The sequence below is a fragment of the Tasmannia lanceolata genome, unplaced genomic scaffold (genome assembly GCF_043159265.1).
Source record: "Tasmannia lanceolata isolate RefF3 unplaced genomic scaffold, GAP_Taslan_0.1 ptg000006l, whole genome shotgun sequence".
Taxonomy (NCBI): domain Eukaryota; kingdom Viridiplantae; phylum Streptophyta; class Magnoliopsida; order Canellales; family Winteraceae; genus Tasmannia; species Tasmannia lanceolata.
This window is the reverse complement of record NW_027518683.1, coordinates 3,610,507-3,632,457: the sequence shown is the minus strand read 5'-3', so window position 1 is coordinate 3,632,457 and position 21,951 is coordinate 3,610,507. Positions and strand designations below refer to the sequence as shown.

Genomic DNA, 21,951 nt, shown 5'->3' with positions numbered 1-21,951 from the left:
CCTTTGCGGAGAGCAACAACGACTACTCCAGCCACTGATATCATACCTTCCACTAGCAAGACAATGATCATGGATCTCATCCACTCGATCAAAGCCTGGAAATGCCAAATATCAAAAGTAACAGGAAAATAAAGCCCATTTTGATCAAGGGGATAGAGTCGATCTATCTGGAGTCTGGATAATCAATAGGGTTTGGTGGTGTGGCCCACACAATTACAGTGGTTGCATGTATGAGGCAAAGTAAGTTTCATCCTCGCAAGTGGGCTTAGCATTCCTAGTATCTTCCTAATCCTACCTAATTTTATTTAAAGAAAGAAGCTATATTATAAGCGATTTGCTATAGGGACCATCGCAAAAGGCATTTCAAATTGCGTGTGAGAGCACCCACCTCAAATGAATTAAATTAATAAACCAAAATCTGAGAGCCCAACCGCTAAATGCCTTCTCCATGGTCCCTAGCAAATCCCTTATTATAATAATGCAAAAAATTTGGCCGCCTTGAAGTTATTTAAAACCTTATAAATATAAAGTTTTTATTTTGTAACTATTAAATTCTTATAAATATAAACATTCATATAGATATTAAATATCTTACATATATAAAGTTCTCTATTGCTAAAATTACCTTAAATGTGTAAATTTTTATAGCTTTTAGATACCCTATAGGTTCAATGCTCTGACTCTATTTTTTTCCGCCTCATATATAAACTAAGTCATAAAAGCATGTATTTTTTGAATGATTAGTGTCCACGCATAGCGCATGCCATTTTCTTGTTGGGATTGGCTAGCGTCCATCCCAGAAGGCATTTCGCGGGTGGTATGTTGCATCTAAGAGCTGCCACACCGGCACACTTTTCAGCAGATTTTGTCTTCATTCACAAGGTGGCTGCTCTCAGAGGCAACAGACCATCTGCGAAATGCCTTCTGCGATGGACGCTAGCAAATCCCTTTCTGTTTTATGTAACTAGGTTTTTTTTTTTTATATACATGAGAAACGTACGACTAATATTTAATGGGAAGTGATATTATTTGCCCCCTTTTCCTCTCCGGGCACTCCCTTTACAGTATGTAAACCTGGACTTTTTACAAGGGGTGCGTGCAACTTGGGTTGCGTCGGTTTTAGATGAAATGGAATCGATCTGAGCCAGGTTCAATTTTATGGTAAAAGCTCAATCCGAATTTCCAAAAATTGACCTTCCTTGCACCCCTACTTTCTACTCTACAAGGGGGTGGCATGAGAAAGAGGAGGGGGCAAATATATCATTTCTCTAATTAATTTTTTAGAGATATTAGGTAATGTTTTAAACCATAGGGGCATTTTGGGATGCCTCCCATCCATACAAGGCTTCCCTCTGCTTCTATTAATTGCTTGGCCTACCTTCCCCTTATTGCTTTCATCGTGACATCCAACCGTGAGTCATTCAGGTTTGTTACCTCACCTGTTCTTCTCAAACCCTCCCTCTATCTAAAGGTCATTCAACCTGCTTTCTTCTCCTCTGAAGAATATCTTTATTACATAAATATTGAATTTTGTTGAATAAATATCATCATCTTTCATTCTTCATACTGGTGGGTCTTTTGTTATATAAATTTTCCATCATTTTTTCTTTGTTTGTCATTAATTTTGCATCCTTGTGTTGTGTACAGGGAAGTTCTGAAATGGTGATGATTGGTTATCCTCTAGAGAAATTGGTGGGGAGTCTGAAGTCGAAATGGAGAGCTATAAAGATGAAGAAGCCGTATGATAAGATAGAGAAGAGTGACAGCATGAGAGTAGAGATAAGGAGCAGGAAAGCTCAGAAACTCATTCAAGAGACACTCAAGATTGCAGACTCACCTAGGAATAAAAGCTATGCTTTCTAATCCCTATTAATTTGAACGATATATGTATACCATGTAATGTTTCTTCAAGTTGATGTATACAAGGCCCTCTCTCTCTCTCTCTCTCTCTCTCTCTCTCTCTCTCTCTCTCTCTCTCTCTCTCTCTCTCTCTCTCAACATAATCCATATACAGCAAAATAAACAATAAAGGTGGGTGCTCTGCTCTTGGAAAAACGAGAGGTAAGAGAGATTGCTTTCTATCTCTTGAGAAATCTTGAGTGCTTATGGTTTATCCAGGTGAGAGGTGTGTGTGTGTGTGTGTGTGAGAGAGAGAGAGAGAGAGAGAGAGAGAGTTTTCTTCTCGGTGTTCTTTTGGGTTGCTCTATATATGGTCTTGTTGAGAAGAAGGTAAGGGTTTGTGGGTTTGCAGGTTTCAGGTTAATGTTGTGAAAACCCCTCAAAAAATAGCTATATGCGATTTCAATGGCAAACCAAAACGAAGCAAACAGACACAAGCAATCACATAAAGACACATTTATGTGATTCAACAAAGCCTACATCCACGGCAGTGGCGATGATGAGAAAATCCACTACTATAGAAATAGGAGATTTCAAGAGAAGATCAGTATCTCTCATCAAACCCACAAGAAACCCTAATACACTCCTTCTTTCCTTTTGAGCTCTCATCCCTATTCTCAAAGAAAATAATATGAAAATAAGCCCTAAAACTCGTTTATGTAAAGCGGGCTATAACTTATTCTTATATGGCTGAAAAACACATAAAACAGGCGGGCTAAACGGCCGGGGCTTTGCCCCTAGACCCAGGCCCAATAAATGGGCCGCATCTAGTCTCAACTAACATTTCGAACTCTAACCGGGTTGAATTCAAGACACCCAAGTCAACAATCACATTATAATCTTTTTATTTTGCCTTCTCATCATGTTCTCGCCTGTGGATGTAGGCATTTGTGGCTGCTCAGACGTGCAACAGACCATCTGTGAAATGCCTTTTGCTATGGATGCTAGCAAATCCCTTAGAAGATATTGGCTTTTTAAATTACAACCCACAATCCATCATTCAACTTGCTTTTCTAAAGTTCAGTCCAACATATATTTCATCAGCAGAGGAAGATGAGAAGTTGAATTTTATGTATGTTTGAGGAATTGTCAGCTTCCTTAATCCATCTTGTCCTCCTCTAGCTGAAAGTGAATTAAGGCCCTGTTTGTTTTGGATTTTAAGAATTGATTTTGAGTCCAGAACTGATTGGACTCAAAATTGTGTTTAATTGTGAGTTGAATAATCAGTTTTAGACTTAAAATATAAAATAAACAAGGCTTCATAGTGCATCTAATCTTCTATCCTTCATAAGTACGCTTGTATAATTAAACATATCAAATCTATCGGTGGTAAGCTTGTTGACAAGTCGCAGTCCGCGCAAACCCAACCGTCTCTTCCAGAATTACAATAAATTCGTATAGGCGTATGTGTATTCTATATCAACTACGAATCGGGATTGAATCAGGATGGCCAAAGTCAGAAGTTGCAAATTAAAGACTTAAATGTGATTAGAAAAACGTCCACATGGATGTAGCTTAATCTGCAAGTAATTGATGGAAAATGACAAGGCAACAATAGCCAACGACATGAACATCATGATCTGGACCATTTATCCGGCGGGTCCCACTTTCGAAATGTCATTACCTAATGGTCAGTTTAAAACAAATAGATGGGTGGTATATATTCAATGGCAAACTGTCATTCCAACAGATGGTTAGGATTTTCCGATCTTGATGAACTTTGGGCCCGCCCTGGCATTTCCGTTGCGGGGCCTACTACATCATCTAATTAGGGAAATACTTATGTCGTGTTTGGAGTCTAAATTATTGCAATTATAGAAACTCTAGTTGGATTGTGGGTGCAATTTGTGTATGCTAATTGCAGATTTATAAACAAATTGCAACCGTATTTCAATTGGATTGCACACAAAAACTACTAGCCATTAGTGTTATTTGTTAATGATTGATTCCTAATTTTGAATTCTACGCTCCTTGTGTCCAAGAAGGAAAGTCCCACATGTTTTTATCAGGGGATTTGCTAGGGTCCATTGCAAAAGGCATTTCACGGCTGGTCTGTCACATATCAGACCAGCCACCTCGTGAGTGGCTAGCAAATACAGCGATCTCCTTTTACAATGGCTCTCATTGTCGCGTGCCATTTGGTGGTTTGTGAGATCAAGGCTGTGTTGATCATGTAGAGCATCATTAGGCGACCTGCATGGTTGTGGATGCTTAGTGTATTTGCACCATTAGATTTAGAAATGCCATAACCCCTAGGGTGCAACTAGGGTTGGGTTGGGTCTTGCTCGCCCAACAGGTTCAACCCAATTTCAACTCGGTTTGGGTTGGCTTTTCCTCGGGCAACTTGACACAACCCCCAAATAAAGATCTAAAAAATCAATGGTTTAGCTTATTTTATATGTGGAACCCAAAATGAGGCCGGATTGATTAAGGCTTGATGATTAAGGGCGTAAATTATCCGATTAAGGTGATGATCTCAACCTCATTTGGCCGGCCTTATGATTGCCCTTCAAATCAATGGATCTGATCCCCCAAGCAGCGTAGAAGTAGGACAGAATACGTGTATTTTAACAAGGACGCACTATAAAGTGACTTTCATGCAAGAATTTCCCTTTTTATGAATCACTTTCGCGGCAGAAGTAAGATTGTGTGAAAAACAAAAACATTTCGATTTCCACCATCCGAACCAAGACCCTAGTTACTAGATTCATATTGGTGATGAATTGGAAACTCAAAAGCAGAAGAAAACTTACAAGTGATTATCCTTGCTTGCACACACTTTTGTAGGAATGCCTGTTATCCACTGACCAGGCATTCGAAGCGTGGAGTAGACAGCATAACACTATCCACCAACTACAAGTACCGTGCATTAGCAATGACCCCACCTTGACCATGACCATCTAGGCAATCATAGGTATTTTAATCAAATATCATATAAATGCCATCAATTAACACTGGACAGGAAAAAAAACATATAAAAAAAGAACTTTTTGACTAAGGGAGTCTATAAGCCTAAACGATTTTGGTACGTTAATGAAGGGCTTTGATCACATATGCCCACCATTGATTGATCCAGATCGTCAACTGATTGTGCTACGTTGGATCTCCAATGGCCCAAAAATCACATTCATCACTTCAAAATTCAAATATCCTACAATACGCACTTTTCTCTGTCGAATGTGATCGTTCCCTATTCCGCTATTCGTAGTTTTTCACTATCCACATTTACCAACCAAAAAACAAGTACTCCAATTTGTGTATTTTTGGCCATTGGATATCTAAAATAAAGCTTACCAGATGGACGGTCTAGATCAACCAAACATTGGGGGCCACTGTTTATCTCTCTCTCTCCCCTAACTTCCAACTTCCAAGAAACCGAGTGAGGGCTCCAAATCTCGAATGGCTACGGTTTCATATTCTTTTTCAGATATATTTGATTTTCCGATGCGTTTTTAAGATTTATAAGTAGATTTTGTTTCTATGAGCTTAGTGTATTTTCCCCTTTATCTTTTTGTAGAAATGTGAAGAAGAGGAGGATGTACAGATTGCTTATCAGAAGTCCCAAATGTGCCATGTATACCTCGTTCCGTGGCAATTTAAGTAATACATAATATTCTCCCTTTTAAAAAAAAAAATTATTATTGTTACATTATTATGTTTTTTGCATGATCTTGAATAATTGGAATCTTTTGCCTGAAAATGGATTTTTATTGTGGATTGAAAATGAATTTTGCATACAACACCAAGATTGGATTGGGCTTTGGTGGTCGTTCTATTACTGATAATCACATTATGAATTAGCTTGTGTTCATTGTTCTACAATCATCGATATGATGATTACTTCACTTGGTCTCACCACTTATCTTCCACCAAAGTACTATAAAAGTTGTTGATTTTGAATTTTCTTCGTGGAAATGTTTATTCAGAACTCGAGGAACGATCATTGTCACCTCAATAATTTCGGTACCATCCGCGAGCACAAGTGTAGGAATTAGTCTTATTTGGGACATTTCAAGTAGAACACTCATTTGAACCTGATGAAACTACTTGTTTATATTGCATCGAAGAGCTTAGTAGACGCTACTTTTGGAGGTTACTTGAGGCAATTAGATTGCCTTCAACATGTCATGTCTGACTTTGTTAGATATACGTGGCTAAAGTATATAAACTTCTTGTGAATTGCATACAACAAGGCAATTTCTACATCATTGCTGATGTGAAGGCCACATCACCCCTTTTTTAGCACTGTGTTGAACACACATCTGATCTCCTACTATATAATATATGTTGCTCTTCTAGATGCACCTTCATAGTGAGCCTTAGTATTTTATCTCTAGACGAACCATCCGTTTGCAACCAACAACTTTCTTGCGCATGGGAATTTTGGCCAGATCTTCCGGCACTGAAGAAGTATACGAGATGTTGAGATCATAAGATGGACATTCAGCAAGAGTCTGCTATAGTAAACCATGTGACTAGTAGTGGAAAAGTATGTAAATTGTAGTGGCATGAAGGAATTGTCTTCTTGATAGGTAACATGGAGTAGCAGGCTTAAGAAGATCACTAAGAACATATCCATTGTAAAAGGAAGGACATCCAAGAAAACACACAAATGATTTCCATCACTAAATTAGTCTCTATAAACTGACATGACTCTTATATACTTAGTTTGCCAAACTGAGAATAATATGAAGAGGAAACTTTCCCTGTCAAAATTCAAGATGCCTTGTAATTAATGGGATAAGCTGCATGACAGCAGTATCCCAAAATCATTGACCACTCATTTCCTTGAAGATTGATTGAGCTACCTCAAAATTTCAAACTACTGCAAGAGAAATTAAAGAAGCTTTTTCATACAGGCAACCTTCCAAAATTTTCTCGAACGAATCTATGGAACCCTTATAAGCACCTTGGCGTAAGCTCTGATGCTTCTGAAGAAAAAACCCGAGGTGCCCGCAACTTTCTCTTGCAACAGTATGCTGGAGTGCTGGACACGAGAGAAGCGTTGAGTCTATAGACGCAGCTTATGAAAGAATACTAATGGTCAGCTTCAGAGAAAGGAAGAAAACAAAAATCAACTTGAAAAGCAGGTTAAAGAAGAAAGTAGAGGAATCTCCCCCTCGGGTAAAAAGGTTGCTCGAATTCATAGAACTTCGCCCAACTGAAGTGATTCTTAGAAGAATGTTTCTCTTCGCATTCATGGGAACCTGGAGTGTAATGAATTCAGCTGAGGGTTGTCCTTCCTTCCAGGTATATTCTACATTCTCTGTACTTTGCATCTATGTCAGTCTACCTTAGCATATTGTATGTCTACTTTTAATGAGTTCAAGACTTTGACTCTTCTTGTTTGGAAAAATTTAACATCAAAATTGTCAGTCTACCTTAGCATATTGTATGTCTACTTTTAATGAGTTCAAGACTTTCACTCTTCTTGTTTGGAGAAACTTAACATCAAAATTAATATATGATATCTTCTAAAATTGCGTCAACTGTCACTTTTTCATCTTTCAAAAAAAAAAAAAAATTGCAATTTGTTTGCTCTAGAGTAAAAGATGATGATATTGTATGGACTATGGACAATGAGCTGGATATACAAATTACATCTACAGTTGTTGGACTTGCTAGCTGTTGCCTTTATGCCTTCTTAGTATTTGCAACTTTGGTGTTGGAATAGTTCCATGACAAGAAAATGGCTGACCATGCAAGCATATCAGCATAGTCAGTCCTTTTATTGTCATTATTTCTTGGCTGGAGGATTCGTCTCAGTAATTAGGCTTGGCAACCCCCGAGCTTGGGTCGACTTTGAATTTTCGGTAACATCTTCCAGATTCACCTTGGATTGGGTTTTTCCTAATTTCCCCTTGCTTCACCCAGACTGAAATTTGTAAACTGTTGAAATCGTTTGTAAGTTTTCTCTTCATTTTGGTGACGTTTTTACCAGGAAATACAGTGAGGAACCTCTGGGAAACAAACAGAACATGTGACATCACAAATGTACAGAATAATCTGGTCTAATCTCAGAGTTTTGCATATGATTATTGCACAACCTTTTAATCATAGGCCTAGGTCAACTAAAGAAATGGAGGATGAGTTGGCTGGAGAGGTTGTGTAAATAAAGCATCTCTTATAGGCGACATGGTTCTTCCATCATGATTCACGTTGGCATCTTTTAGACTTATCTCATGGTGTTTTTCCATGTATTGTGTGGTGGGGACATTTCATCCCTAGGGGAGGCTTTTTGTGTGATTAACAAGTTATTATGTCCTTACTTGGGCCTTTCCCCATAGTTTTGACTTCTTGCCAAAAAATTTATGGGACCCAGTGATGTAAAGGATGGACAAAAGCTTTAGCTCATTGGAAGAAGTCACCCTCTGCTTTGGGCGTAGGTCACACATACAAAAGCAGCGCTATCCAACCTTCCCACATACTTTGTTTTCCTTATTTAAGATTCCAGTGATGGTGACCAATTGCATTCAGAAGCTTCAACGTGATGCCTTATGGGAAGGCATGGGAAGGCATGGGAAGGCAAGGAGGAAAGTAAGTAATTGTGCACAGGGGTCGGTTTTTGTGGAGGAATGTACCATGTAAAAAAAGGATGAAAGTAAGAGATTAAAGCATTTGGTAAAATGGGAAAGTGTTTGCAACCCTAAATACGAAAGGGGGCTTGGGCCTGGAAATATTTTAAAGAGAAACTGTACAGTTCTGGGGAAATGGCTTTGGTGGATAGGAGAAAGAAAAGCCCTTAAAGATTGATCATCATGGGAAAATATGGTGAGGGGTGGGGTGGGGTGGGGTGGGTGGGAGGACAGAGATTTAGCTAGTGGTAAATGCTCGGGGGCATGGTGGACTGAACAGGTTTTTATGACATTCACTCGGTTCAGGTTGGAAAATGTGGATGAGATACAATTTTGGAAAGATTTGTAGTTGGCTAGTGTCCCATTGTGGCTTGCCCGTACAAGTCTTTAGTGAGAGATTGGAAGTTATAGTGTGGACCGTTTTGAGAATTTCAGGGGAAGGATTGTTTGGGGATTTATATGTAGGAACTTCAAGCAGGAACAGAGAGAGAGAGAGAGAGTCTTGCGTCTCTACTCGGTTAAGGTGTTTTTTTCCATTGGTTGGTTAGGGGGGCCCACCTTCTTTTAGTTGGATGAAAAAATGGAGATCATTTGCTCCATCCATCCTTCCAAGTTTTTTGGACCGTTTCTCGTCAAAAAAATCAACATGCTTCATATTTTTCATGAGAATGATACGACCCCTTGGATAAAAGTAAAAATAAGAGAGAAAGAAACAATGTAGGCCTATTCGAGATGGCCAAATCTCCTAAAACAGTCATTGCTTTTCCATTCATACGTTAAAAAGAAAGAGATTACATACTTATAGAATTAGCATTTCTACTATTTAGGAAACAATCCAAACTTCTCAAATCCTAAAGGATACTTAGGAACAAGATAATAATAAAAGAAAACTAATATTAAGGGGAATATCCTAGCTATAGCAAGAAATAAAGAAATCTACTACTAAGGAAATCAAGAAGATCTTCCAGCTAATCTTGGGTACGTAACATTCCCTTCCTCTTAAGATTCCTTGTCCTCAAGGACTAAGATCCTTCTACTTTTATTATTTCTTCTTCCTCGTTTTCAAATCCAAATCCTTCTAATATCGCCAACTGTCCTCGACATTGATGGAGTGGGTTATACTTCTCATTGCAATTATAGCATAACCCTTTCTTTTCTTTTTTTTGAATGGTTAGCATAACCCTTTCTTGCACCTCTCGATCATTTCGGTAGGTGTTAATTTTTTTGCTGGTAATGGTCCTTTCTTCATGAGGGCAACCGCCGTAGAAGTAGACGTCGATGGATTTGGTTGTGGGCGGCGCGAGTATCGACCATTAGATAGAGATAATTCCTCATGTAACAAGGCTAGTTGGGATGCATGCTGAAGAGTAATCGGTTGAAACATTTTTACGCCGGCCCAAATATCGTCCCGAAGGCCCGAAATAAAACATTCGATTAAGAATGATTCGGGTAATCGTACGGTTCGGTTGACCAATCGCTCAAACTCCGACTGATATTCCCGAACAGATACCGTTTGTTCTAATTTTGATAGTGCTCCTCCTGGATCGTCGCTTCCAGGCGGCCCAAACCGAGCACATAAAGCATGCTTTGAATTGTGACCATGCCATTACACCCATGGTCTTCTCATCCAACAAAACCATGGTATTGCATCCCCAGTAAGGTGGATCGATGCCAAATCTACCATATGCTCATCGGGTATTTTATTGAACCTTTGAAATTGTTCAGCACTAAAAACCCACCTGGCCGGATCGGATCCGTCAAATCTAGGAAATTCTAGACGAATGATACAGAGATGTGTCTGCACATCTTCAAGATTTCCTTGATTTACTTGTGGTGCTACGGGGGCATTATCCAATTCATCCTGAACCTTTGATGCGACTAAACTTTGACATGTTGCATCTAAGGCCATCAATTTCTTTAGAATATCTTCATGAATACGTCTGTGCGCTTCATAGCCTTCCTTAAGAGATCGAATCTCTACCTCTGTAGACACCCCATTTTGACCGAACCCTTTTACCCAAAACCGGATAAATTCCTGAAATCGATTGGATGCCCGAAGCCGAATAAAGCCCAGATTCGAATTTTGAATAAAAGTTTGGAAGCCTAATCCCAAAATTCCCAAGGAAGTGGGCCCCAAGCAAGGAGAGAGAACCCAAATTTTACCAGTCTATTGTACTTACCCATATGTACAAAATTCCCAAAAGATGGTTAATATTCCCAGGAGTATGCTCCCAAATTTTCAAGTGAATCGGACAAGCAATGGAGATTAAGATGGGTCGAGCTAGTACAATTATCAAAATTTGGTGTGTGGATATCATTTTTCTTGTTCAAGGCTAAAAGGGGGAATTTGCTATCTTTAAGAGGGCAATTTTGTAATTCTTGTTTGTCTTTTATTGAAAGCAATCTTTAGTGGCCATTGGATCAAATCAAAGGGGTCATGGAGAGGGAAGAGAAAAACGTGCCCATTTTTTTTTATCCGAACCACCCCCTATAGGGTTAAAAAGAGTGGTCATAATACACTTGAGAGGGGCTGTACTAGCGAGAATGGGGGGTGCAAATCTATCACTTCCCTTTACAAAACCCCCCCATCGAATTAGGGTTTAAGGAGGATCCCATTTTCTGGAAAAAAAAGAAAGAGGGAGCCTCATTTGCAGCTGCAAGTGAGAAGGAGAGGGAGGAGGAGGAGGAGGAGAAGGAGCTCGCCCCATCATCATCTTCCCCAACCGTTCGGCCATCTCACAACACATTCATCTCCTTCTTCCAATCCACTCCACCATTTAACTCTATCAAACCCTCTTCCATTTCTCTTCCATTTCTCTGCAAACCCATCTCAAAACCTATTCTCTTTGGCCACCACCTCCATTAAATCCGACCCCACCTCAAACACCACCATCATCACATCAAAACCCCAATTCCTCCATTACTAAGCCCCATCTCACCATCATCTCCGGTAACCCCATCGGAACTCCCCCCACCATCCAACTCCTTTCGTTTGCAGAGGGAGCCAAGGGAGGAGCACATATAGAGAGAGAGAGAGAGATTGAGAAAACAGAGAAGAGGGGAGGAGAAGAGTAAGCCACCCATCAACCATCACCGGCCATTTCTCCGGCCGGTCATCATCTTCTCCGACCACTCCAACCTCCACCTCCATTTTTCTTCCTCTACAGATCTCCCATTTTACCTCTAAGACCCATCTAAAAAACCCCTCCATCTCCTCCACCATTAAATCCTTCCTCTCCGGTGGGATTCTCACCGGAATCCGACCATCCAAAACCCTCCCCCCTACCTCCATCTTCTCTTCTCACCACCAGCCGAGCCACCCATCCCCTGTTTTATCCAAAACCCATTTCATCATCTCTTACCTCCACACCCACACCGGCCTCCACCTTCACCTACCATCACCGCATCCGCCATAATCTCTTCCATTTATGTTAAAAAAAAAAATCAGAGGAGAAGAAAGGGGATCTGGGCTTGAATTTCAGAGAGAAATCGAGAGAGGGATCTCATTTTTGCTGGAAAATTTTAGAAAAAGGGAGGGGAGAAATAGAGAGGGATTTGGCGTGGAGAAGAAGAAGAGGAGGAGGAGGATCGGTAGCGGATTTTCATCTACAGATTATTTTCATTTTTCTGCGGTGAAGATCAAATCATCATCGTCTCGTTGGATTCGTGGTGTCTGGGATTTTCAGCCAATTTTTTTAATCGGTACAGGTATTCAAACCCTAGCTCTTGATTTCTATGTTTTTAGGTTGTTTTTCGTCGAGATGAATGCGTATTATGCTATGGAAACCGCCAGGGATTCTGCAGATGGCTTTGATTTTTATGAGATCTATGGGATTTACTTTGGAAATGGACGGAATCGGTGTTTGGGACAGGTTTTTCTTGATTTGGGAAGAGAAGAAGAAGAGAAGCAGACGAAGAATAGAAGAAGGTTAGGGTTCTTGAAGGGAATGGTCTAGATGGAGGCCGAGAAAGAAGAATTTGGTTTGTTAAGGGATGCTTGAGTTAGGGTTTTTAGATCTGTTTGCTTTTAAGGGTTTGTAGGTTCTGGTGGATTCCTACAGGAAGATGAGATCTCAAATGTCAAACGGGCAAGGCCTTTTTTTTTTTTTTTTTTTTCCGGGGCTGGTTCTATTGATTTATGTTGCTTTGCATAGCAAGCAGTCTTTCAGGGTTTGGTTTCGGCAGTGGATTCACAGAGCTGGATTTCCTTTTCCCTGTAAGGGGTTTTATGCGTGATTGGGGAAGAAAGGCCCTGAATCCTAGATCTAGGGTTTGGGATTTGAAAATCTCGATTCCTATCGTGCTGCCTCTGTGTTTGATTTCTTTGGGTTAGTTCTGTTTCAAGCAGTAACTCTGATTGTGCGCTTGCCTCGCCTATGTAAAACACAGCCAGTAAGGCGATCTTTGTGCTTTATCTTGGAATGCCTTCATTTAAACCATGAAGGATATATTAGTGCTTGCAGGGTGTCCATGACAATCGCCGCTAAATCTTCCACATGTCTAGGTTGACTGGATCTTTCGTCGATTGCTCTTCCAAGTGGATCTTTAGGTTGATATTGATGAAAGTTTGTTATTCTAGAAGCTCCCGTCTCCTTGTCTTGCTTATTCTAGGTGATAGCATTTTCTTGGCCTTCCATCTTACAGAATTATCGAATACAGATTATTATGTCATTTTTGGAGTTGCAGATTCAATGATCTACAACTATTGATGTAGGGCTGTAAAAGGTTTTTATCCAGACCTTTTAAGATCAACAGATGGTTTCCTGTAATCTTCTGGGTTCTTGTTATTTTGGATGTGTTTCGGCTTACCCAGAGTTGGTGCCAAGGTGTTGGACATGTGGAACTATCTAGACACTTTGCTGTCTTCTTGGGCATAATCTGAATAACCTTTTATGTTGCTCGACCAGAAATTTAGCGAAAAGTATCGAGTGGGGGAACCTTTGGCAAGTTTTTCTTGTGGCTGTTTTGGCCTGCGGATGAATGGATAGAGTTGCGCTATTTGTTGTCCTATTTATGTTACTTAATTTTTTTCGTCTGTTCTATTTAGTTGTCTGCAATGAAGCCTCATCCCATATGGACATTTCCTTTTGGTTTTGACTATGTCCAATGCTGCAATGTGAACTGAAGGAGTTGCATGCAAGCCTTTAAGGCAGGTTAACACGATCTGCCCCAAGGAGATTTCCTCCAACTAACTTGATCTGGTAGTTGCCTGTACCTGTTTATTCATTGCAAAGGCAATGATGGGGATACTTGGAGCCCGCCTTTCTGTGTAGGAGGCATGCCCTGCCTCATTTATAGAGTCTCTGTTTGGAGACAAGCCTTGTCTCGTATAGAGAGTTTTCCCGTTAGGAGGCTTACCTAGCCCATGTTAGAGCCCTTTCTTCTAGCGAGTCTTTGACTCATTTTTCCCTCGCATTTTGGTGGCGTTATTAGAGTCATTGACTCATTTGCACCCCTTCCTTTAGTGTTTTAGTTAGGAGTTCCTCTTTTAGAGTTGCTGTTATTCTTCTTTATTCGAGACTAACTCAGTCTTACCAGATCAGGTCCTGAAATAAATTTATTTTCATATATCTTTAAGAGATAATGATGCTATGGTAATGATATTTCTCTTGTTATCTGTAACCTCTTTACTTTATTCACATGCTTAATTGTAGCATTTACATGCCTATTTTATCTAGTTTACTGTTTATTCACATGCTTAGTTGTAGCACTTATTTGTTTACTTATCTATAGATCATATGCTTAGCTGTAGCTCTTTTACTGTTTTATTTGCTTATCTCATATCTGCCATTATTTGTTTATATATGCTATTACTTGCTTACCTGTAGCTGTGTATGCATTTGTTACTGTTTTTCTAGATGTGATGAGTTAGGACTTGGATGTTTATTTTTCTTTATTGTTCCTCGGGTCATGCATGCTTAGGTAGACGTTTTCTCGGGGATATTTGTTCCCATTTCACATGATTTCGCCCAAGATTCTTTAAAGTTAATAAAAATGGCATAAAAGACCGAATGCTTGCATTGGAGCCGGTGAGGGTGCTCTTCGGACCTTCCTCATTCGTCATCAGGCACGGACCTTTGTATCTCTGGTTATCCGTTGTGACAGAGTATTTTATAGGTTCCAGAGCTGACTTCCCTGGATGACGACTCTGAGTTATTTTTGGTACGTCTTAGTTCCGGGCTAGTCTCCGAATCAAGATGTATCACATTTATATTGCTACGCATGCTGTGAGGGGCACCATTTCGAGAGTTCCTTGGTAGAGCTTTCCTTTACATGTGGAGATCTTAGAGGCTGTTGGGGGCTCGTCCCTCACCTTCCTCGGGATCGGGGTCCACAGGCCCTAATCAGTTCTTTCAGATTCAGATGAGGCTGAGGGTTATCTAGACCCCTCACATTCCATGAAAGAATCTTCACCTCATAACAGGGGAGACTGGTGTCACGGGCTTGCAAAATCCTTGCCTCGAACCCATACGGAACTCGTGCAACACTCCGATTGGGATAAACTAACCCCAGACTTTTGCTCTTCACCATTACATGATTCACCAATAAATCTGACAGATCCACTTCCGAGCACGACCAAGATAACGGGTCACATTATCCCTCACCCTGAATTACCACGGCCATATCTTCAGATTTTTCAATCACCATAGAATCAGCTAACGGGTCACATTCACCCTCACCCTGAATTACCACAACCATATCCTCAGACCTTTCAATTTCTTTCCATTTGCTCGTATCACACAGACTTATGTATCATTCATTGTAGTTCACGGTTCCCTTTTTTTTAATTACTATCTTATTGCAGAGCATATTTTTTTCGAAATTTTTTTAGCAATCTCTCTTAATTCACTTTCTGGGTTCATTTTCTTCTCATAATTGGATTTGGGGTTTTGAATTTGATATTGGAGCTAGACATTGGTAGGAATATCCAAAATCTTGGACTGTCTTGACTATCATGCAAATGACTGTGATCTAGATCTACATTTAGCTTGATTTTCTACATACAATTCTATGAATTATTTTCCTGATATTTTTTTTTGAAATTAACATGTTTTCTTACCGCGAATTATAGGGGAGCGAAGGGAAACCTTATCAAGCTAAGGGACATGGGAGCAACACTGTAGCGTGGAGTGGATTGCATAGAGATGTGCAACGATGAAAGACTGAAGAATAAGAAATTTGATGTGATAATATATAACTTTTCATACAGTTGAAATAAAGGAAAAGAAAAGGACCCGGAAATCATAGCATCAGTTAACTTTTAGTTTAAATTTTAAATTATTTTCTTATTATATTTTTTTTGTGGTTTATATTCTAAATTATATTCTTCTATATTTTTCAGCTCTCACGTTAGTTTGATTCGAGGCTTCTTTAGAAATTCAGTCAAATTGGTTGAACCTAACGGCGAAGTGCACATTAGACATCACACAACCGGGGCTTATTTGAAGTGGAAGATTGAAAAGCATGCAAAAGAGTTTGTAATCCAACTGATAGATCGGATGGATTTTCACAAAGATTCATTTCCCGGATATAATATTAAACAACCAATAGGAAAGCGCTGCGATGGCTCGTTTTTCTTAGGAGAATCTGCCACTTTCAAGTTTAGCTTGAGAGGCTAGTAAAACTTTAAAGAAGGCTGTTGTTCTTTCGATAATCATCTACCTTACTTCTAGTTCATGACTTTATTAATAAACATTTGCATAGAAACATGTAGCAGCCATCAGACTTCAGTTTTCTTCTACTTTTGTTATTTTGAATCTTGAACATGGATAATGGTTTACTTGCATCACTGGTCAGATGATAAATTTCACTGGGTATGGATGTTATCTTTGATTGCGCAAATGAATCTACAGGAATTGGAAAAACTTCAAAACTGCATTAAACATGCTTCAAGAAATCCCAACCAAATATAAGTAATAAAAATACACAAAGCATCTAAAATAATCGAAAGACTTACTGTATACAAAAAGTAAAAAAGCAAGAATAAAATGCCTAGATATACAAGCATTTTTAATTTCTAAATAGCTGAAAGTAAGATCATATGCACATAGTTTGTAGATGAATACAAAAAAGACACTTTAAACTTCTTTGCATACATAACGCGATTAATGAAACTGACTAAAATTGGGATATGTCAGAAGCGTTAGGTGTCTGCACTGCACTGGATAGAACTTGTAAACCTGCATGCTCTCATATCCGCTTTAGATCCTGATCCACTCATTTAAGCAAAGAAACCCCCAAAACGTGATCGTCAACTAAACAGAAAATAAACACAAAAAACCAAGGAATACCAATACAATTTCCTAACTAAGAAGTTACATAAACAAACATACGACCAAAGAATGAAGCAAAATGCTTTGGATATAGACTAAGAGCAAAGTGCCAGCCACCTAGAAGAGACTAAGAGCAAAATGCTTTGGGGATTTCTTTGCTTAAATGAATGGATCAAGATCCTAAAGCGCATATGCATATGGGAGCATGCGGGTTTACAGGTTCTATCCAATGCAGGCACCTGACGCTCCTGAATATCCCAATGGAAGGTCAGTTTCATTAATAGTGTTCTGTATGCAAAGAAGTTTAAAGTGTCTTTTTGTATTCATCTACAAACTATTTGCATATGACCTTTACTTTCAGATGTTTAGAAATTAAATATGCTTGTATATTTAGGCATTTTATTCTTGTTTTTTTACTTTTTGTATACAGTAAGTCTTGATTATTTTAGATGCTTTGTGTATTTTTATTACTTATATTTGGTTGGGATTTCTTGAAGTATGTTCAATGCAGTTTTGAAGTTTTTCCAATTCCTATAGATTCATTTGTGCAATCAGAGATAGCATCCACACCCACTGAAATTCATCCTCTGACCAGTGATGCAAGTGAACCATTATCCATGTTCAAGATTCAAAATAACAAAAGTAGAAGAAAACTGAAGTCTGATGGCTGTTACATGTTTCTATGTAAATGTTTAGTAGTAAAGTCATATGAACTAGAAGTAAAGTAGATGATTATCGAAAGAACAACAGCCTTCTTTAAAGTTTTATTGGCCTCCCAAGCTAAACTTGAAAATGACAGATTCTCCTAAGAAAAACGAGTCATCGCAACGCTTTCCTATTGCTCGTTTAATATTATATCCGGGAAATGAATCTTTGTGAAAATCCACCAGATCTATCAATTGGATTGCAAACTCTTTTGCATGCTTTTAAATCTTTCACTTCAAATAAGGGCCGGTTGTGTGATGTCTAATGTGCACTTCGCCGTTAGGTTCAACCAATTTGGCTGAATTTCTAAAGAAGCCTCGAATCAAACTGACGTGAGAGCTGGAAAATATAGAAGAATATAATTTAGAATATAAACCACAAAAAAATATATAATAAGAAAATAATTTAGAATTTAAACTAAAAGTTAACTGACGCTATGATTTTCGGGCCTTTCTTTTTCTTCATTTCCACTGTGTGGAAAGTTATATATTATCACATCAAATTTCTTGTCCTTCTGTCTTTCATCATTGCACATCTCTGTGCAATCCACTCCATTATACAGTGTTGCTCCCATGTCCCTTAGCTTTATAAGGTTTCCCTTCGCTCCACTATAATTCGAGGTAAGAAAACCTGTTATTTTCAAGAAAAAATATCAGGAAAATAATTCATAGAATTGTAAGTAGAAAATCATGCCTAATAATAGATCTGGATCACAGTCATTTGCATGATAGTCGAGACAGTCTAACATTTTGGATATTCCTACCAATGTCTAGCTCCAATATCAAATTCACAACTCGAAATTCAATTATGGGAAGAAAATGAACCCAGAAAGTGAATTAAGAGAGATTGCTAAAAAAAAATCGAAAAAATATGCTCGGCAGTAAGATAACTCAACTCAACTCAACAAAGCCTTTGTCCCAAACTAGTTGGGACGGCTAAATGAATCCTTTAGAAAAAAAATTCATGAAGAAGGTAAAAGGAATCTACTCGGCTCTAATCCTGGTCCTAATTGGGTTCTTCTACGTGGATCATTTTCTTCCATTCTATCATATCCAAGGTTATGTTCTCTGTTATGTTCCTAGCTATCAAGTCTTTCCTTACTGTTTCTACCCAAGTTATTTTCAGTCTACCCCTACCTCATTTTACTCCCTCAATTTGGCACAAGTCGCCTAGTATATGATTATTGCATAACCTTTTAATCATAGGCCTAGGTCAACTAAAGAACTGAAGAATGAGTTGGCTAGAGATGATGTGTAAAGAAAGCATCTCGTTATAAGCAACATGGTTCCATCATGATTCACGTTAACAAGTTATTGTGTCCTTACTTGGGACTTAGTGATGTAAAGGATGGACACAAACTTGAGCTCATTGGAAGAAGTCACCCTCTGCTTTGGGCGTAGGGTCACACATACAAAAGCAGCGTTATCCAACCTACCACATACTTTGTGTCCTTATTTAAGATTCCAGTGATGGTGACCAATTGCATTGAAAAACTTCAACGTGATGCCTTATGGGAAGGCACGGAGGAAAGTAAGTAATTGTGCACAGGGGTCGGTTTTTGTGGAGGAGTGTACCATGTAAAAAAAGGATGAAAGTAAGAGATTGAAGCATTTGGTAAAATGGGAAAATATTTGCAACCCTAAACAGGAAAGGGGGCTTGGGCCTGGAAATATTTTAAAGAGAAACAGTAGGGAACTGGCTTTGGAGGATAGGAGAAAGAAAAGCCCTTAAAGATTGATCATCGTGGGAAAATATGGTGAGGGGTGGGGTGGGTGGGAGGACAGAGATTTAGCTAGTGGTAAATGCTCGGGGGCATGGTGGACTGAACAGGTTTTTATGACATTCACTAGGTTCAGGTTGGAGAAAGGGGATGAGATACAATTTTGGAAAGATTTGTAGTTGGCTACTGTCCCATTGTGGCTTCCCTATACAAGTCTTTATTGGTTAGTGAGAGATGGGAAGTAATAGTGTGGACCATTTTGAGAAGTTCAGGGGAAGGATTGTTTGGGGATTGATATTTAGGAACTTCAAGCAGGAAGAGAGAGAGAATCTTGCATCTCTTCTCGGTTAAGGTGTCTTTTCCATTGGTTGGTTAAGGGGGGCCCACCTTCTTTTAGTTGGATGAAAAAATGGAGATCATTTGCTCCATCCATCCTTCAAGTTTTTTGGACCGTTTCTCATAAAAAAGTCAACATGCTTGATATTCTCATGAGAATAAAACTTTCATTTGGCAAATAGATTTATGCTTTAAGGCCGAGGAGACTTCCTATCTTCATTCATTGTTTTACTGCAAGAAAGGTATGGAGCTATGCATTCAAGCTCATCGGCATTCAATGGGTTCCCCGCCATTGTTTAAGGAGTTATTGGAGGGATGGTGATGTCAGGCCGTCTCATTTTTGCGAGAAAGGAAGCAATCATATGGATGGTTGTTCCATTTGTGGTGACTTGGGTCTTATGGCTAGAAAGAAATAGGTGTTTGATAATTACAAATCTAATTGGAGCAAGCTTCTTGGTGACTTGTGAAGTACGCTCTTCTCTTGTGCAATTGCATGGAAGGAGTTCAATGTGTATTCTATACCGGATCTTCACAGGTGTGAGATCATTGGGGATAAAGAAGGTAGGATAAAGAACACTATTAAGTAGAGAACCCCATTGCCTAACCTCATTAAGCTAATTTTTGATGGAGTGGCACTCGGGAGCCTGGTTCCGGTAGGAATTGGTGGAGATTTTAGGAATGACATGAGGATATTAATAGTGCTTACTCTGGACCTATTGCTAGGACTGTTTCAGGCTAGGTGGAAGTAAGAGCTCTCTTAGCAGGGTTAAGAGTATTCACAATTGAACTAGGGGGTAGCTTATAGGTGGGAAGGCAACTCATCATTGCATTGGCAAAGGGGCAATCTCCGGTTGGCGAGCATTATCAATGAAATTTCAGTTATATGCCAATCCCTCTCTATATCATTCTCTCATATCCCCTGCAATGAGGGATCTGTTGGCTAAGGGGGGGAGGAGTGGAAAGGAAAATGTTATTTGTGGGGCAATATCTGGTCCTTTGTAAATATTTTCCGTTTCTGCTTCTTGCTGCGACTTTAAGAAAAATTTCTTTGGACTTACCCCCAAAAAAGATTGTTGTATTCCTCTAAATTTTTGCTTAGTAAAACCTGTCTTGCTATGGTTATAAATAAATAAAAATACACTGACAGTTATTTCTGAAAATTACTTTGTTTTGGTATTTTGGACTCCTCTGTGGATTGCTTTTTTCATAAATGGTTAGCAAGATTTTGGTCAGTTTCCCTTCAGAACAAATTTTAGATACTGAGGCATGTGGATACTATAAGAAAAAGCTCTTTTCAAATTCCTGAAGTTGATTTCGCTAGCAAAATACTTCGATACTGAATATATATCTAGTAATGTTTTTGTGCTAGTTTTCGTCAGCATTAAATCTCTGAGAGAAGTTTTTTTTTTTTATTTGCTTCAGGTTGCCATCTCTCTAGCTGCATGCATTTACTTCCTCAATGACAAAGCCAAAAGCATAGCCAGAGCTTCCATTCTTGCGTAAGTGGGAACTGAGAATCAAGAAACTATAGTCATAATAAAGATGTATCTCAGCATTTCTCATGCCTTCATTCTTTCATTATTACCTTTTTTCCAGATTCAGTGCACTTTCAATCGGCTGGTTCTGCGTATCTTTGCTAGTTCCCATGATCCCATCCGTTATACTTCAGCCCACTTGGACGCTTGAACTCCTCACATCTCTAGTTTGCTACATCTCTAGTTTGCTATGTTTTCTTGTCTCTTGCCTGTACTTTTCTCAAGTGAATATCACTCAAAACTAAATTCCCCTCCTTTATAGCTTTTAATCTTAATCAGATGGGAATTTTTCTAGGGAGATGATAAATTCGCACCCCTTTACCATGAATTGACCTCAAAAAGCATCTGACTTTAACAAGTTTTTGACGTCAATTTACGTTGAGGGGGCGCGAATCATCCTAAAGGGGTTGCGAATTTATCATCACCCTTTTTTTTATTCTACCTGATGAAACTACTTGTTTATATTGCATCGAAGAGCTTTGTAGACGCTAATTTTGGAGGTTACTTGAGGCAATTAGATTGCCTTCAACATGTCATGTCTGACTTTGTTAGAAATACATGGCTAAAGTATATAAACTTCTTGTGAATTGCATACAACAAGGCAATTTCTACATCATTGCTGATGTGAAGGCCACATCACCCCTTTTTTAGTCACTGTGTTGAACACACATCTGATTGATCTCCTATTATATAATATATGTTGCTCTTCTAGATGCACCTTCATAGTGAGCCTTAGTATTTTATCTCTCGACAAACCATCCGTTTGCAACCAACAACTTTCTTGCGCATGGGAATTTTGGCCAGATCTTCCAGCACTGAAGAAGTATACGAGATGTTGAGATGATAAGATGGACATTCAGCAAGAGTCTGCTATAGTAAACCATGTGACTAGTAGTGGAAAAGTATGT

General features: G+C 39.0%; 1 long non-coding RNA gene and 1 pseudogene across 3 annotated transcripts; both read left to right on the top strand.

The window, feature by feature from the left end:
* The first annotated feature begins 1,180 nt into the window (after positions 1 to 1,180).
* Positions 1,181 to 1,942, top strand: LOC143878241 (uncharacterized). Of its 2 annotated transcripts, none has more exons than XR_013250902.1 (2): positions 1,181 to 1,425; positions 1,648 to 1,942. It is a non-coding gene; the product is annotated as an uncharacterized LOC143878241 (long non-coding RNA). The 2 variants fall into 2 exon arrangements; XR_013250901.1 differs by lacking the exon at positions 1,181 to 1,425 and adding an exon at positions 1,430 to 1,569.
* Positions 1,943 to 5,936: 3,994 nt separating this feature from the next.
* Positions 5,937 to 21,484, top strand: LOC143878135 (protein CHAPERONE-LIKE PROTEIN OF POR1, chloroplastic-like; annotated as a pseudogene). Its single transcript, XR_013250881.1, has 4 exons — positions 5,937 to 5,991; positions 6,759 to 7,149; positions 20,931 to 21,007; positions 21,105 to 21,484. The product of XR_013250881.1 is annotated as a protein CHAPERONE-LIKE PROTEIN OF POR1, chloroplastic-like (transcript).
* The last annotated feature ends 467 nt before the right edge of the window (positions 21,485 to 21,951 follow it).